At 45.1% G+C, this 19,031-nt stretch overlaps 1 protein-coding gene across 3 annotated transcripts in view; it reads left to right on the top strand.

The window, feature by feature from the left end:
• Positions 1–19,031, top strand: part of mpp7a (MAGUK p55 scaffold protein 7a) — a 164,127-nt gene that overhangs the window by 13,948 nt on the left and 131,148 nt on the right. Inside the window, exon 1 of one of the 3 annotated variants that reach the window (XM_080489715.1) lies at positions 9,986–10,070. The exons of the other annotated variants lie outside the window; for them this stretch is intronic. The gene's annotated coding sequence lies outside the window, so the exon portion shown is untranslated. Of the gene's footprint in view, positions 1–9,985; positions 10,071–19,031 lie in introns of those variants that run through there. 3 annotated transcript variants of the gene reach the window in all.

Genomic DNA, 19,031 nt, shown 5'->3' with positions numbered 1-19,031 from the left:
GAGGAGAGCAGGAACCACTTGGAGGAGGAGGAGGTGCTGACGGACGCTGCTTAGCGAGTATGGAAGGCCGTCGTAGACGCTAAGGGTCATCATGACCGCAGAGCTCGTGGTACTCATCACAACTGACCTCTGATCGAGTGGTTCTGAAGACAGTGAAGGGTTTGTGACACCATTAAATAGGTGAATTAGCGAATGGCTTCCGTTAGAGCTTTAACCATTAGCCAATTATTCACTATTAATCAATAGACTGTTTGACAATCGATTAATATTAATATGAAATAGATTTCTTTTTAATGAATGGAATAAGTAAAATACTGGTTTCTTTGGTCCTCTAACTGTAAATCTTTGTTTTGGCTGGAACAAGACATTTGAGGGCGTTGGAAAATGGTGAGCAATATTTTTCACCATTTTCTGATATTTTGCACATCAAAACACTGATCGATTAATAATCGATTATTTGATAAAATCATCGACAGATTAATCTATGATGAAAATAATTTGCCCTAGTTTCAGCACCCACTAGTGGCCAAACATGAAAACTACATCGTTTCAGCGCTTTTGCGGTTTTAGCGTAAACGGTCGTCGTTTTCAAGTCGTTGCTGTGTAAACGTGGAACTTTTTTGAAACGATGCTTTTGTAAACGGAGCCTAAATCTAAGACTGACCCACACGGAGACCACAGCTCGGTAACGCCGCAATAAAACATCAGGCGTAGCTGATCTCATATCTCAAATGTAAAGTCAACATTCGAAGTATGAAGCTCGACTATGAATGAATATATTTTTAAAGTGAAGCTACGCTTTTGAATTTGAAACAGATCCATGATGTTGATGTTGTTCACTCCCTGTCGCCCCCTGGTGTTCAGTCTTGGCGGCAAAGTCATTGCAGATGTTTTGAAAGCCTCCGCGCATCAGTTGTTAACCACGCCGTCTTCACATCGGGCACAATGGCTCACATTAGTGTCACATTCATCTGCTCTCCGCACTTTGTCACATCGGCCTTTTTAAAGACCTGTACTATTTAAATGAGGTGAGTTACAGCAAAGGTTTGGGGCGCCACGCTGTGATACTCAATCGAGGCATTGTTCTTCACGACCCCCTCCCTCCTTTCTCTTTCATGCCTCTTCCCTTCCTAGCAACCAAAGTCATGCAGAATAATTCTGGGTGATGGGAAACGGGGTGACGCACACCCGTGTTTTTCACATATTCAAATCGCGTCCTGCATAGCTCGCCCGGAGGAATGTGTTAATTGGTGGATCTGACAGGGAGATGAAACCGGAAGATTTCAGGTCGCGGGATCTTCCTGAGGCCCCGCAGCGCCACATTATGTAATAATGGCGCAATATGTAATACATTTTCAAACTCATCATGTAATACTGCCACATTTTGTAATAACTTGTCACATATTGCAACAGTTATTACAAAATGTAAGTATTCCACTTAAAAAAATGTTTTAAGAAACTGTAATAATTTGGTGCATTATGTAGTAAATTCTGCTTTGATAGTTTGATAATGAGAAAAAATGAAGCTTCAATTGGACTAGAATTCTATGTCACTCTTTGTTTTTGCTCAAGTCCTGCCAACAGAGCAATGGTAGAATGGCTCTAAATCAGGTTGAACTTTTTAGATCAAGAATTTTATTATAAAATGCAGCAGATTATTACTAAATGCAGCGTTATTACATAATGAGTTGATCATTTATTATGTAATGCGGCGCTACAGGCCCTGTTTACATGACAACATTTCAGCGCTTTGATATTAAATTTTTTTCAGGCAAAGTTTTGCATTTGTGTGGCAAAGTTTTGAAAAACGATGTTGGTTTACATGGAAACGGCAGAAACGATGAAAAAGACGTTTCCCATACCAAGAACACGGGTTGGTGCTGTTGGTTGTTGTAATAAAACCACACACACATGCACACAGAGAATATAAACATGAACATGGGGAGAACACCGACGACCAAGTTGGATTGTTATTACGCAGACCGTCAAAATCAAAGTCCCAACTCCCAAGAGAATAGGGACTGGGAGTCATGACACCACGGAGGAAACATTGTCCTTATAGTACATCTACTGAGCATGTGCAGAGGAATTGTTTACCACGGCCAGATGTGCAATTGCAGCGTTTCAGAAAAGATTTATCCCATTTCCATGGTGACGGAGCTTTTTTTTTTTTTTTTTAAAGTTCCACCTTGGAAGCCTTTTTCAAAAAGAAAGGTTTCCATTTTCACTTAAAAACTTAATTTAATGTGAATTTAGATTACATTACTGTAAACGTCTTGCTGGGAGGGGTTAATAGTAGAGCCGCAAAATAAATTGATTATCGTTGACATCCACGTGCTCAACACACATTTACACCCAACGAGAAATTGACATCTAGAAAAGAGCATTTAGTTGCAATTATTTCTCAAAATATTAAATAAAAACATTTACTTGATTCACAACTCATTCATAAATCTACTAAAAATGACCAAAAACAACAAAAGTCGAGAGGATTTTAAACTGTCATTGTGTTCCCACACGATTCCGTTGTTTACTCCCGGTTTTTAGACTCTGAAAAGGCTTTTAAGATTGAAACCTAAGGTGTAATTCCTTTTTTAATTTGTTTGGCTCCGTGCCGTCAGCAGCCAGTGTTTTCATACATAAATTATACAACCTCGTTTCCAACAAAAACAGCAGAGCCAAGAGAAGATAAGCATCTTCACATCTTCTTTTCTTTGTGCTTTTCTCCTTCCCCGCCTCTGTTTCTGGCTGGAAATCACCGTGAAGATGCAGTTTGTTTCCCCGTCGTGTTGTGGACCGGGACATTTTAGTTCCGCTTTCTGTCTTTCTGTGAATCTGGCATGTTCAGCACAGTGATCATGCCGACTGATATAATCTCCTTATTCCCACAAAACTGAGCAGTTTCACCTCGTCGAGAGGCCTGTCTTTACAAGACGTTGCCTGAAACGTGTCCCACCTTCCAGAAAAATGCATAAATCAGCTTTCGCGTCGCCTCCCCCCCCCGTGTCTGATCTTGAGCAGGATGTGATCGGCCGTTATCTGATCGAGGAGCAGGAGTCTGTCGGATTGGAATCACCGTCAACTGCAACGCCAGGAAGAAGCACGTCACTACTTCACTCGAGTCCATCCATACACACTAACCTCACGGTCTCCATGCCAACGGCCACCATATTGAAAGTCATGTAAATATCTGGGGGAATTTGCATGAGCTCCAGCGTGTTGTACACAACATCTGCAGAGCACTGTATTCCTTTTAGGATTTTAATAACGACCTTGTTGACCACGCTGCGCTTTGGCATTGATTCGATCAGGTTGGGTTACTTCCTCTGATTTTAATTGAATTTTTTTTTCTCAGATTTTCTGGGTGTCTGAAACAACCAACAGCACCCACGAGTGGACCCCGACGTGAAAGCCACATCTTTTTCAGCGTCTCTGCCATGTCCGTGTTTTCAGAACTTTGCACTGTAATTCGAAACTTTTCAGACGCAGAGACGCAAAAAAACCGACGTCCCCACTCTGTCTATCTGGGAGTCCAGACCGTACCAAGATTCTAACAAGGTCTGCAGTGACGGGAGGTTTGGATTTAAGGAGATTAACGTGTCATGTTATGTGGGTAAAACACGTTTCACCCTGTTAGTGCTGTGAATCCTTTCTGTTTGCGGCGAAAGTTGCCTTTTCACTGGAAAACCCCACAAATGGCTTTACGTAACGACGTCCTCTCCGTCTCCTCTAATGCACTTACTTCTTGCCTCCTAAGTGGCTTTGCTGACGGGCTGTAAAACAAAGCCGTGTGATCCCCAAACCCCTCTTTCTTTTTTTTTTTTTTTAATCAACTTTGTGGAATCGGATCTTCATCCTGCGGCGAGCGGACGCGGGGTCATGGCAGGACGTCCACTCCTTGCCACGCTGGTAACTCTCCACCAGCTGGGTGGCATCTAGTAATTGTTTGTTTTCTCTCATAAGCAGCTTAGCATGGGGATTATCAGTGGATACAAGTGTGTCACAGCGGGGGGGGGGGGGTAGCTTACGTCTTATTGGCCCACCCGAAACATGAAGGTAGGGTTGTTACCCCCCGCCTCATGTCCGTACCACAGGTGCTCTACGTCGCTCCTTTCACTGTAAGGAGAGCAGAAACACCGGCGGACAAAAGGCACCGCTGTTCAAACATGCAGCAGGACAGCCACAACATTCACACGGATTGTCCTCGGGACAGACGCTTTACAGCGGGACACAATGCAGGAGATCAGTGTGCCCGTCAGGAAAGCGACACCACATCCAGCCAACAGGAAATGACTCCGGTTACACTGAGTAACCCAGCCTGAATTAGATCTGCTACCTGTGCATCATGGGACGGAGGAGCTGTCGTGGACGACGCGCTGCATGTGGAAATCGTTTTCAGGAAGCCCAGTCGCAAAACCCACTTCTCTAAAAATATAACGGCGGCCCAAAGGGTTCTCAAAGATAATGTAATAAAACCCGAAATGTAAGATTTAACGAGAATTTAAACGTGATCTTGATATGTTTGATGTGATACATTATTTTGTACTCGTGAATACCCTAAGCTGTATATAGATATACGTATAAACAAATAGTCCAAACTTTTAGAACTCATTCTTTTAGCGTCATTCAAATTGTTCAAGTCTAAAGCATAAATCAGTGACTCATGTTATAATGTAAGAAAATTATTACAATATTAGGGTAAAAAAAATTTGCCTGACCCATAATAGAATATTTAAAGTTTTGGATTCTTGTTACAGTATTGACCAGTTATTACATTTTGGGTTTTATTACATTATATTTGAGAACGTTTTGGGTCATTGTTGCGTCCCGGGCTCTAACAGGCCCGTTTAAGTAACAAAACTTTCAAGTAAAAACGTTCAGTCTCTGGAAATGGGTGGGAAAATGCAACTTCTCTGAAACGGCGCTGGTAAGCAGTTCTTCTGCACAGACGCTAGAAGATGGACAATAACAACAATTGGCGGCTTCCAGAGTGTCATGTCTCCCGGTCCTTATTCTCCTGGGACTTGGTAGTTTTATTTTGACAGTCACCGTAATAACAATCCACCTTTGTTCGCCTTGGTGTCACCAAACCAAACCTCCTGAACATTGTCAAATAAATACAACCCAAACTAAGCAACTCTGTCTACCTGGACGCCTGTGTGGTTCTAATGCCGCCATTTGAATACATGGATTTAGTTTGTCTCGGTAAAGGAAGCGACGCTCGGATCAACTGTCACATTTGAATAGATGAGATCATTTGGGACCTGATGTCTCCTGGTTTGAAGCGTCAGGTCTGCAGGACGGTTGCAGGGATTATTTTCAGTGGCCGAGAGTCACTTCAGGTCAAAATGGGCCAAACGCCATTAGTGTGGTGGGAGTGGAGGAAGTCACTTCTACACTTCCTCTTTCTTTACCCAACACCAGTCACACCGACAACTCTTTTTTTTTTTTTTTTTCCTTCTCCTATCTTCTGTCTTTCAATCTTTCTTTCCCTGTTTTCTTTCTCTCTATCCTCTTTCTTTCCTTCTCTTTCTCTTTCATCTCCTTTTTCTTTCTTTCTCTCTCTCTCGCACCCTTTTTTCTTTCAGTCTTTCCCCTCTCCATCAATTATTCATCTGCTAATGGCCTCTCTTCCACTGGCTGCAGCACTTCTGTTAACTCGTCCTGTAAACACACAGTGTGCGTTTTCTTGTTTTGGCCTCTTTTTCCCCGTGTCCCACACCAGACAACACCAAGTGACGGCGCTTGTTTGTTTTCTGTGTGCCCTGTGTTTGTTTCCGTGGATGGAGTGTAACCGGAGCGCTGGCTTTGGTGGTCGTTTCAGGTTTGGCTGGTCACTAAGTGGTGATTGAGTTCAGCATTGGGAAAACGCATTATGCTCAATGAGTGAGCCTGTAGTAATGTGGGGACTTGAACTGGTTTACAGTCTCACATTATGGCCGATTTGTAGGACGATAGTGGACTAACATGCAGGTTTCCGTAATTTCCCGTTATGATAATACGTAATTATTTGATAGGAGTCTGCAACCTTTACAACCAAGAGAGCCACTAGTGGTTATAGGTGACTTTAAGGTCACAACAGTAATTTAGGTTAATGCATTTTTCCTGAAGAAAAAATTTTTTTTTTTAATTGCTCTCTTGTTTTGAGCTCAAACCTGAGAACACACACCTCCTATGTGCTTACTACACCCCCTACGGCTTTGATTGAGAAATGTGTGTTTGTGTTCTCGCAATCCTGGAAGAGCGTTCTCAAAACGGTGCAGGAGCTGGAAACGAACGCCGGGGAACATTGTAGGATTCAGGAAAAAATGCGCCGCGATAGGAGCTGGATGAGGTCGACGTGCGGGCCCGGCAAGCGCCGCCGCACAAACAAGAGAGTGTGAGAAACGTGTAGGGAGTGTTTTTAGCTGTCCGGCCTCTGCTGGTTGCATCATTACACTCTGATATGGTGTATCCCATCTGTCCATCCATCTGCCTGTCAGAGCAGCTCTCTCTCCCTCTCTCTCTCTCTCTCTCCCTCTCTCTCCCTCCTAGACTTTCATTCCAGTAATATTTGGTGAGGATGTAGGTTATCCAGCAGCATTTAGAAGCACTTCCTGCTTAGTGAGGCTTATGTCTACCTGCAGTTCCCTCTCTTTTCCCCTACGTGCCTTCTCTTTTTTTTTTTTTTTTTTTTTTTTCAGTTTTAGCAGCACAAATCAATCCTTACACCCTCATCTACTTAACATCCAGAGGAGCCGTGAGGTTGTTTCTGTGTATATATCTATATATGTGTGTGTAGTTTGTGTGGCAGATTACAGCACCGGCGTCTCCACCTATAAATAAAAGCCATTTCAATTCGGGCACTTTGAGCCTCGCGGGGTTAAGCCCCGCGGAGCTCTCCCATCAGTGACGTTTCTCATCAAGCAAAGTGTGTTTTCACTCCACCGCCAGTCCATCCACCTCTCGCGTCTCTCGGCCCTCTTGTCCAGCTGAGAGGATTCACTCCCATCCATATCCCGGATCAGTTTAATTGGTCATTACCGATTTCGAGTTAAGTGTGTGTGTGTGTGTGTGTGTGTGTGTGTGTGTGTGTGTGTGTGTGTGTCGGACGTAGAGGGGGATGGAAGAATGTGCGAGTGGCGACTGATAGTGGCCGTGGCCTCCTCTTCCTCGTTAGTGGGTCAGCGGAGAGACAAAGAGCCGCTGTGTGCATGGGAACCGGCAGGGAGCGACGGGAGCCGGGGCAAAGATGTGGAAGAGGTGGCGGAGAGCACAGTGGAGCATGTGCAGGAAATGCAACAAGTGGCTGAGTTCATTACGAATCCAGTGCATCCTGATTTCTTCAAATGGATGCGAGGTTCTCACTCGTGTTGTATACGAAGTCGGCTTGTTATTTGGAGATGATTTACTTTATTGATTCAACCGTCCAGCTGAAAAACTAGAGACACCTCTGCATATTCCCGTTAAAAACAAGGAGAAAAGTTCGACTGTGACGTCAGCCAGCTTCTGAAAAAAAACAAAAAAAACCTGTTTGGCAGGAGAGTTCATACTCCGAGAAGAAGCTGTCGAACTCGAAGGCCACGCCCCCTCACAGCAGGCAACACATCTGTGAAGCAGCGTTTTGACTTTTCTCGCTTCAAACACATTTCTCTGCACCGTTTCACTAATAAAAGAGAAAGTTTGTGTCCGAGCCGCCATGTCGGTTCGGTTTTAACTGCAGGAGCTGACAGCTTTGAGTGATGCGTTCAGGGGCATCACGTAACTCCGCCCTCCGACATGTTCATGGGCTCATGCAGCAGCGAAGCCACATGCTGCACATGATTAAAACATGACTGATCGTCATTAGTGACCTGGAACGTGTCGCACACGGCAGTCCCGGCGTTTCGGCAGTGCGGCACCGACACACTTTTAAAAAAATGACGTAATTTTGTTCAAACAGGACTCCGGAGTGCCGAACTTTCTTCTTGCTCTTATGGAGGATGAATCTGCATGACCTCGGAGCCTCCTACCAGTCTGACCGGCCTGGTAAACCTCTAACAGGAGGCGACCATCTTAATCAGATGAACTCCTTTCAATGTGGAGGAGCAGCTCCACTCGGATGACTAAACTCCTCGCTCTGTCATTGAAGGGTGGTGCCCGGCGCCCTGCAGAGAAATACTTGCTTCAGCCGCTCGTATCCACAATGTCATCCTTTCGGTCATGACCCAGGTGGGAGTGGGGATGCCCGTCTTTATTCTGGCTAATTTCCTCAACAATCATTCAACAGACATTCAAATCGTGTGGGCGTCAAACGAGAGTCGAGCAACAGACTTGTTGCAGATTTGTTTTTGAACCACCTCCCAGTAGTTCTCAACTGTTTTTAGCTTCACAATCCCTCTATGAAAGGCTGAGGACCCTCTTCTCTTCCCGGGTCTCTTTTGATTTGCCAAAACATGACAGTATAGCCAGACACCGATGGACACGCCCACTCCCGCCAATATCAATATATATATCAATATAGATATATATATATATCAATATATATATGTGTATAAAAACAACAGTTTCACCTCTAATTTGAACCTAATTATGTCGTCAAACCCGAGAAAGAGAACCAGCAGCTCCGTTATGTCTTTCAAGAAGCAATCCTCCCTGGGTTATTAGGACTTATCAGCAGGTCGGCATCCCAACTGAACTTTGACCTTCTCAGGACAAGTGTTTGCTCTGCCCTTTTTCACAGATTCCCTCTTGACAAAATCTGCTATAATATCTTATCAGCCTCGTTCACCTTTAGCTTCTTGGCTACTTTTAAAATAAATAGATCAACGCTTCGATTCTTGGCTCGCAGAGTTTTGATAACTTTGTTGCTCAGGCGCGTCGCTTCCGGCTCCACGGTCGCACGGCGTCGCAGATTACAGGCTTCCGACTGCAGATATCAGACTTTAGTAGCAGTCGGTGTTGTGGGAGGCTGAGGCCGATTCCATGTGACTGCAGACGGAGAGTGGACAGTTTACCACACCTTCTTGGGTCAACAGGGCATGCACGAAGCCGCGAGAAACACAAAGAAAAGACGTCTTCATGTTCGCGCTCAATATGCATTTGAGGCTAAATAGATGGGGTTGAATATGAGTGTTTTTGTGTGAAGGATCAGCTGTCACTGATTTCAATAGAGCAGTACAGAAGACCCATGTATGGCTATTTTCTCTTAAATGAATCACTGTGGGACGTTCTCATAATAGGAACCAAGTTGTGTGTGTGCGCGTGTGTGTGTGCGCGCGTGTGTGCGCGCGTGTGTGTGTGTGTGCGTGCGTGCCTGTGTGTCTAGTCTGACTCACACAAACAGCATCTTTGTGGTTTATAGCCATAGCTGGGCAGTGAGAGATCACTGGTGCCCATCTCTTACCGGACCACTAAGTTCACACAGAGGACACATTTAGGAGTTTCCACAGTGTAAGACCTTCCCTTTCTGCTGTTTTCCTAAACAATGTGTGTTTTTTTTTTTTTTTTTTCTTCTGCCTCACGTCACTCCAGAGGATATTCGGTGAGTTGATGCCGCCATCTAGTGGCTGCTTGCTGTCACTACACGCTGAAAAGAAAGTGGAAGTTGAGGTGAGGTTCAGTAAAGGAGACAAACGTACTGAAGATCAAAATTTGTTTGAATTTTATGTCGATTGTCGCCACTTATTGAACCTTTTTTCGAGTGATAACTTGAATTGTAGTCAGGGGAGTTTCCCGATGTTGCTTTTGCAGAGTCTTTGTAAATAAGCTGCTTGTTTGATCAGCGTCGGTTTCCAGTGTCAACAGAAGCAGGAGTGTGAACGCCGTTTTACATGTTTGAAACTTTAAAAAGTAACGCGTGCCCTCGGATGACTTCGTCACGTGATGGACGAGTGTGATGGGCCCCCGCTGGCGTTTACACCCCGTCTCTGTGCTTTTCATTGAGCAGTAGTGTGAGAATAAAGAGGGTGGAGCAGAGTGGAGAAAAAAAAGAAAACTCGAGTTTCAGGTCTGTTCAGGTGAGCCGGGACACCTGGCGGACGGGCGTCTTTCTTCCTGTTTGGGAGGATTTGAGTTTGTGTGCGCGTCGGAGTGCCCAACACAGCAGTCTGGTAAGTCTCCGCGGAGCCTCTCGCCCTCTTTTTCTGTTCTCCTTCTGTCCTCCGTCTGCCGCGAGTTTGGTCAGATTGTGTCTCAGCGGCCGGCGTCAGGTTGTGTCTGTTATCACAGGCTGATCATGGGTACAAAGTGACTCTGTCACCGGTTCTTTGCAGCCATTCAGGTAAACAATGAACCTTCAAGATCACACATGCAGTTTCACAACAGTCCTGTCATTATGGACTTCGAACAACAAAGAAAAGTTAAGCCTGACGATGTGGTTCACTGTAGTCACACGAGTGTGTCCAAGTACTCGGAGGAGTTGTTGCTCCTAATGTCCCAATGTTGCGGTTATACCGGAATGTTGTGGTCGCCTCGCATGGGGCGAGGCCCGTTGTGGGGGTATTTCTTTTTTAGTTTGTCCTCTCTATAAGAGCATGGGGTGAGTTTGCTCTGGATTTCTTCCCACGGTCCCAAACAGCCTTAAAAATGTCACCTCCTCGTCCCGAGGCCTGAAATGTAACGGGTCATTTCACAACGTCAGAGCTGGGGGGATAGATTTATGATTTGAATCAAAATGGAAATTTATTTAATTTTGCCAACGGGCTCATATATGGCTCATCGACATTCTGCTTTTCTTTTTTTTTTTTTTTAATAAATAATCTTGACGGGTGTTGCGTGTAGCCTACAGGCCGGGTGTTGCCCGGCTCTGGTTGGCATCATTTGAGAATAAAACAGATGAATTTGGCAAGTTCATGTCTAGAGTTCTGTTCAAACATACAAATGTAGAATCAATGGGACACATTCACAAAGTGAAAGCTATGTATTATTCAGGTGTATTCAAGAATTTCCCTCTGGGATTAATTATTTCTATTCTATCTTATATTTCTCTGTTATTTCCTGCGACATAGCAGACGTCCGCCCTCAAAGATGTCATGGAACCTGGTATCTGTTTAAAGCAGAACTCATCGTGCAAGTTTGACTAAAACATCTACATTTTTTAAATTAAACACGGGGCTCTGTATACTTATTCATGATTTATTTTTAAATTGCTGGAACCCATTTTACACCCTTTAATATTCAACATGATGTATGATAAACATGCATTAACAGACGGGACATAATCCAGTAATGATTTTTAACCCAAGTATCACATGAGAACAATATAATATACACAGTGGAGTTTTGGAAGAAAAACATTAAGATGCATTGTAGTTTAATAGTAAAAGGCATCGGTTTTTGTTTCAGAAATGGTTTCACGTTGTCAATCTTTGACATATTCATTATATACCAGGTATGATCATCTTAGAATCTCGAAGTGCGGTATAATCCTAATCTTTTATTGTCAAAATCGTACCTTTTCAAAAGCACTTCAAGGATATAAAAGTTTTTTGTCTACTTATTTAACAAATACAACAAAACACCATCATTTACACTGTGTAATTTCTCTCGGACAGAGTTTACCACCTAATTTAATCAGATAAACATAAAGGAAGAATAATGCTTTTACTATTTGTATTTTTCAATGGTTTCATCATGAAGCCACACACATGCTTGTAAATGATAAAAACTACTTAAGTGATATATATGTATATATATTATTTTTTTCCTCATCTAAATACCTCACTTCTGACTTTGACTTTAAGCAAGGCTCTTAATTTGAAACGGCTACAAGAAGTGTCAGAATTTAACAATTGGTTTGTTGTGACTTTCGCCATGAGGATGGATTTAGTATCCATCCATCCATCCATCCATCCATCCATCCATCCATCCATCCATCCAATAGATGAGATATAGTTTTCTGGACTGGTGGCTGTCTTCAGTCCATCTTGTAAAAATGAAGCTGAGGTCGGACAATCAGACACAGCAGTCCAAGTGAATGGAAAAATCTCCACCACGCAGGTTTTCACGCACGCACACACACACACACACACACACACACACACACACACACACACACACACACACACACACACACACACACACACACACACACACACACACATATGCGCACGCACACAAAGCTGCTTTTCCTACCTGCTTCAGGGAGGCTGCGGCTAACGTCACTTTGAAAAATTTGACAGCATCACTGTGAGTTTTTCAAACTTTTAATGAGAATTACAGGGAATTTTCCTGCGATTTACCTTCGAAACAGAAAAAGGGGAATTGATGTTAATCTCCTCGGAGTGCTCGGATTCAAACCCCTCCATCCGAGTCTCTGGAACGCTTCTTTCCACTTCTCTTGTAAATTAGATAAAATCTCCTTTTTCTTTTTAATGCGTTTCTTGTGGACAGTGGACAGCTCTCGGAAGAATGACTCGGGATGCTCGAAACTCTCTGGAAAAGACGGGCTGACCGAAACACAGATTTCTATCGGTGAATGTGTGTTTGTCTTTTTATGTGGAAAAACTTGTGAGCAGCACATGGCCGCCTGAGCTGTCAGGAAAAAAAAAAAATCTCTACCCGAGACCCGTCATTCACCCCCGGACTCTCTGCGAAGGTCTCGCTCTGGATGAGTCCCGCTTGTCGTCGATGCGATCTTCTCTTCTTCATCGATATTCCACATTTGCTCCCCTAATCTGTTTCCATGCGCTCCGTTGCTCGTCGCCGCTTCACAGCGGTTCGGCGGCTCGGTCCAGGAACGTCGACTCCTGCCAGGTGCCTCTGAGTCTTAATTTAAGCGGGCCCCAATCCCTCGTAAATCTAACGGCGATTAATGAGATGACGAAGCACGGCACACTCCAGAAAACACATCTGAACATATCCAGCGACGGATGGGAATCGACGTGGGGACATTTTGGGTTAAGACATTATTCAAAATTGTGTTTTTCCACAGGAGAGACGGAGCAGGCTGCCCCGAAGCGCCGCTGGCATTCCCGATGTCTTCGATTCGCCCCCCCAACCCCACCCCGACACCGGCGTTTCCATCTCAAAAGTGTCATGCAGACCGGCATTCCCCCGCCGCCACGCTTTAATACACTGCAATTATGCACAGCCCATTGACATGTCGCTGCGCATGTAGATGGATGTTGGGACTCACCGCACGCCCGGCACGCTGCAATTACACCGCTACGACGGTGTCGCGTACGGCTGTAACTCTACCCTCTCCCGTCCTCCTGACTTTGCACTCTTGCGGTCGCGTCAAGCCAATATGATGTAGAGGACCTGAAATACAAATTGATTTTACATCCAATCTGTCCTCGCGGCAACGTATTTATCCCGTTTAATTCCACGTGGCAGCGCTAAGCTGCGAATTCTATCATGAAAGCAGGCAGTTCTTCTGGGGCCTCCGCGCAGAGAAACGGTTTTGATCGCTTGATTGAATTAATCTCCAGTTGACGGAACGCCCGTCTTCAAATCGCTGATTTGCCAAAAACTGTGAAAACAAGAACCTCGCGATGGACAGTGGGCTGGTCTACTGTGATTTATGAAAGTGTCATAATCTAGTTTTCTCGGAGTTGAACACTTGATTTCATTAACATTTACTACAGTATCATCTGCGCACTGACAGAACCCGACGAAGAGTCGAGACGGCGTAAAGGAAGTTGGACGTTTACTTGCATGTGTGGTTGAATTACTACAAACTAGTTTTAAACTGAATTAAGTGAGCGGTTGTTGAAACGAAAAAGCTCGAGAAGAAAGGCTGTGGACCAAATGTCTCTTGTTTTTGATGGTATCAGTTTTTCTTTGTCATTTCCAGTCTGAGTTTGATTGATCTTTTCTTCTCCGGACTCAACAGCAACTGTGGCGAGAGGAGGAACCATGTTTCACTTTCACATCCTGAAAAATACACCGTTGGCCCACTGATCTGACTGTAAAACCTTTTTTTGGGGTACTATATTACTACGCGTTGATTTTCCCCTCGACAGTTAAATGCCTTGGCCCTTCAGCCTGCCACAGAAAGTGTGTAAAGTTAAACGCACATTTTTATCTGCTGATGTCGTATTTACAGGGTCGTTAATGTTTAACCAAAGCTGCTTTTTCATTTACCTGGAAGATCAACACGGACACTCCGGACAATCACGTGGACGAGAGTCTCGCTCCAGCTCCCCCAGTTACACACCTCGAGGAGTTCCGTTCACAATGCTTATATGCTGAGTGATACTCCTGTCATTAGTATGTGAAGGGTTAATATTACAGTACCTACGTCTGGAGCTGGAGGGACTTTTTTTCAGGGGCAGTCAGAAACATAAATAGCCAAAGGTGTGATTTGTCAACACCAATTACAATATACCACAGTTCTGATAAGGAATGCAAAGTATATTCTGTAGTTTTGAAAATTTCAGATACTTGATATTACAACGAAATTAAAATGTGGTCTGCGTGATATATTGTTGTAATTATTGATATACGTTTTGTGAAAGAGTGTGTAAATTATGCTTCCATATCAAGACAAAAACAATCACTTAAAGAGTATTTGATGGAAACTACAACATATGTCAATGAAATTGGGTCCAAGATAAGAGAGTGCTTTTATTCTGAAGTACAAATTTTCAAAACGTTAAAAAAAAACAAAAAAACAGACGCCCGCTACTTTTTTTTTTTTTCAAACTATTTTCACACCAGAGAGTTGTTAGGATTTCTAAAGGGAAACCGCTCGTTACCGCTAGTGTGTAGGCAGTGTGTCTTTCACAGCAGAAAAAAAAGTTATTTTGAAAACTAAAAATGTGAAATATGTAAGATTTTGGTTAGTTAATGACTTTCAACACATTTTCCCCCCAAACAATTAACTTGTTCATATGCAAATATTCCCATTGTGGGACGAATAAAGGAATGTATTTCTATCCGTCTGACACTCATGAAGGGTTAAAAAGCCTTTAATGTTTGAGAATTTGTAAAAGAAAATGTAATTCCAAAACTTGGACTTGGAGTAAAACAATTTCTACTTCCTGAATTTTTAACATTAGGGTTCGGCAACTTGGCAGCGGTGATTTTTTTGTGGAAACTGAATGTTTTTATTCACAACCACGAATGAGAAACTTGGAATTGCTGAGTTTGTCCGTCAAGATGAGAGAGGCCGATGAAATCCAACGCAGTAAAATGGGATCTTCCTCAAGTGTCTAAAGCCTGGCGGTGCTGAGAGCCGCTGGTGTGGCGCCGCCTGGCGAAAACGTTTCTGCCACAGCGTCGCTAAAGTGTTCAGGTGGAAGGCGATCAGCAGACGCCAGAGCTGCTGGATAGCTCTGGAGCTGTAAGCGGAGCAGGTGTGACGCCGCCGGAAGGAGGAGGCGATCGGGCGCCACTCACGGTGGCCCAGGAAAACCCGGCGCCAGTAGCCGGCCTTCCCCGTCGCTCTCTGCAACCCGACACCCCGGCGGGAGCCTGGGGAGGTTCCGGTGGCGCTGAGTGGCAGGGCGGACCTCCGCTTGTCGTGGCGCTTCCTGTGCAGGTCCAGATGGGGACGGCATGAATTGCAGAACCATTCCGCCCGGTGAACCAGGGCGAACCCTCCTCCGGTCCCTCGCCACCCTCTGACCCATCCATCCCCGCGAGCTGTTTTCTCTTCAAACACTGATTCAACCTCGGGTTTCACGCCGTGAACACGGGTACGGTTCTGGTTGGAAGGATCTCTTCAAACTGAGGGTTTTTTTTGGCTCTTAACATCAAGTTAAAAAAAACAAAAAACAACCAGTTTGCAGGATCGTCATTGTTTCTCGTTGGTTCTGTCCTTTAAGGTAAACAAGTGGATCATGACTCTAAACTGTGACTTTATGGTTTTTGTTCATTTCTGACCAACAGCATCAGCAAACACATTTTAGTTCAGGGGCCACAAACGGCTGCATTTTGTCCCAGACTGGTACAATAGTACCGTAATGACCTTTTAAATTGAAACCTTTGCCCAAATCACATGGTCCTACATGAACATGTGTATTTTCACAAAAACAATTACTACAGACAATCACTGCAATCTCAACATAAAGCCAGTTTTAATGAAAGCTTCTGGTGCAAAATACAGTGAAATGTCCTAAAAACATTCATGGTTCATTTCATGTTCGTCTTTCCTCTTTATGCAGCAGAGATTGAATTATCCTTTTCTTCTTCTACCAGTGGAACGGCTGTCATACAGTCCAGCAACAATCTGTCGTTGTGAACTTATTTTCATTTGTCTTTATTTATTCAGGAGAAACACGTTGAGATTAATAATCTCTTTCGCAAGTGTGTCCTGGTATTTTCTTTAAATTTTTTCTCTCATTTACCTCGCATGCAAAGAATCCTTTAGATCATTAAAGTGACTTTGTCACCGAACCCCATCTGACCACTCTCCTTTTCCTTGTGTGCTTCATGGAAGATAAACTACAACCACTGAGCACGTTTCTTAAAAAGTTTGTATCTCGACGATTAACAATTACAAGATAAAAGAAACCATTTACTTGTGACGTGTACTCCTTAGTACAGTTAGTTTCTTCCTTTGAGTTTACGCCTCTCGAACCGTCGGTGGACGGCCACTGTGTGGCGTTGTGATGATCATTCGGGATGTTTGAGGGTCTTTGGGGAAGAACTGGTGCCCTTTGTCCTCCGATGGATCTTTGTCGGCCCAGAGATTCGAACCAACGACCGTCTGGTTACACGCTTGCTTCACTGACACAGAGTGTCTCCGTTTAGAAACAGAATGCGCTCTAGAAGATGCTGGTTCTCGTCATGAGATACAACAGAGGAACACACACATGATTGTGAGCGTTTGCTGTGACGATCTCGGCAGTGACTCCTGGTCGTTTTCAGATTGACCCTGAGAATCTGTGCGATGGTTGGACCAGAGTGTGTTTGATTGAATTCCACCACTAGATGGTGGCAGAGCCATGTGAGGATCTCGGAGGAAGCAGAGGGGAGGAAGCGTCTCCCTCTGCGGCTCAGTGTGTCTCCTCTCCAGTCCCCCATTACCCCTCCATAACCCCCCCACCCCCCGGATCCGTGACCATCTGATACTGTGTGATATGAGCAGGGAGGCTTAGAGCGCTCTGGATGTTTCTTTAAGTCTGGCTGTGATGATCCATGTGAGGCTTGTTTCAAAAAAAAAAAAAAAAAGGCCCAGGTGTTCCTGAGTTTGCGACTCAAGAAGGACCCCCCCCCACCACCCCCACCCCTGGCAAGGAAGGGACGCATGGATGAACGGACCGCGCCTCATCGGAAACTGTGGACGGCGGCGGTCACTCCTTCAGACTCTTCTCTGTCCCCCCCCCCCCCGTTTTCATTCATTCCTTCTCGGCTTGTCATTTTCTTGCCGTCTGTCATTGCAATCACAGAGTTTATGACAAAACCGTACAACTCTTGTGTGAAACACTGAACTGATTCTGCATGGGTCAGCGCCGCTGGCGTGAGCTCAGTGGCTGTTAGGTTCGATCCCCCAAAAAGCCCCTCCCCCGGGCTTCAGTTCGGCCTGCTGGAGAGATTTTGCGGTCGTGGCTGGAGGCGCCGCTGCCCTCCTCTGTTGGCCCTCTTAACCCGTTTTATTGAAGTATACGGAGGGTTTAACTCCCATTTCACCAGGTTGCTCCCTTTATCGTTTGCACATGCGGGGCCGATGCGAACGACTGACAAACCTGGCCTACAAACCGGCGCTGGCGTGACACAGCAGAGGGATTTGGAATCCATCTCCCAGATCTCCTCTTTTTCGCTTTCTCTCTTCTCGCTCGTCGGAAAATCGATCCCTCCTTAAATACCGTTTGATGAATGCACCACATTTCGTACATCTCAATCCAGCAGAGCCGTTCCTTTCGCCGGTGCCGTCTCCTGCGGGCACCGAGGCGACAGAACCGAATCGTCTCGATGCCTTTTCCACGAGAATCCACCCGGATTCCGCTTCGCGTGGGCCGGCGGGTCGGAGCGTTCGCATCTTGACCTCGTGTTCACACATGCCGGGCGACGCACCAGAAAAAAAAAGCCGGCGACCAGTGAGCAGATGTCACTCACGGGGCGGCCGAGTGGGAGAACTCTCGCTGCAAAAACACTTTGGGATTTTGTTCATGGGCCAGTGAAAATTTCTCTCTCGGTGAGAAATGTGCAAGATTCTCAGGCACGTGTGATTGTCACAATCGATTGACTCCATGAGTAAGAAGGAGCTGGGCTTCTTGGTGATTCCTTTTTTTTTTTTTTTTTTTTTTGAAGTGGCTCTTGTTCAGCTGGTCCAGGCCCCACAGCGCGACACAAGAGAGCCGACATATAATGGCACATCGGGCTGAAATTGTTTTCCACCGCGTCTTCACAGGACGAGACAAAGACGTGTTGGTCGACGAGAGTCAGACGGCTTGTCACCTACTTCACAGGTCACAGTAGCACAGACACCGGGGATGGGGGGGGGGGTTGTAGTTTGCAGGCCGTGTTTAAGGCCCTGTTTGCACGACAACGTTTCACGTGACTACACCTAATCCGCCAAAAAAAAAAGTGGGGGCGTTTACACTGCAGCAGCGGACACGGAGACAAAGGTGTAGTTAGTATTCCGGGCCACTGGATGGCGCTGTTGCTTGATTTTATTATGAAACTACACAGACGTGTGCAGAGAACAACACGCTATAAACGTGAGGAAAATGGAGAGCACCCGACAGCCGCATGGACCGATGACACATCGGATGCTATCAGGGGTGAGTCTCAACTATTAAACTACTGATCTGGACGATAAAACTAGAATATGGACCTCGGGTCGTACCACTACGCGGCCGCCATGTTTGTTTACAACTGGATGAGCAGGAGGGAGGGGGAGAGATGTGCATGCGCAGTAACAGGCTCTGTCGCCTCCATCAGTCTCCGCAGGAGGGATTTGCGCCGTGAAAGAATCTTCCCACCTTGGGAGCCGGATTAAAAACTTTGCGGATACAGTGCCTCCGCAAACTGGTGCCGTGTAAACGGACCCCCCCCAAAAGTGAAGAAAGTTTTGCGGATACACTCGAAGTCGTTGTCGTGTGCACGGGGCCTAAATCTCCAGCGTCAGGTCTGACACCGTGGAATTCTACAGCTTCAGATGGGTCGTTATTTCTCCAGTG

This window comes from Lipophrys pholis (genome assembly GCF_963383615.2).
Source record: "Lipophrys pholis genome assembly, chromosome: 20".
In the NCBI taxonomy this organism is placed as follows: domain Eukaryota; kingdom Metazoa; phylum Chordata; class Actinopteri; order Blenniiformes; family Blenniidae; genus Lipophrys; species Lipophrys pholis.
This window is presented reverse-complemented; position numbering and strand designations above follow the sequence as displayed.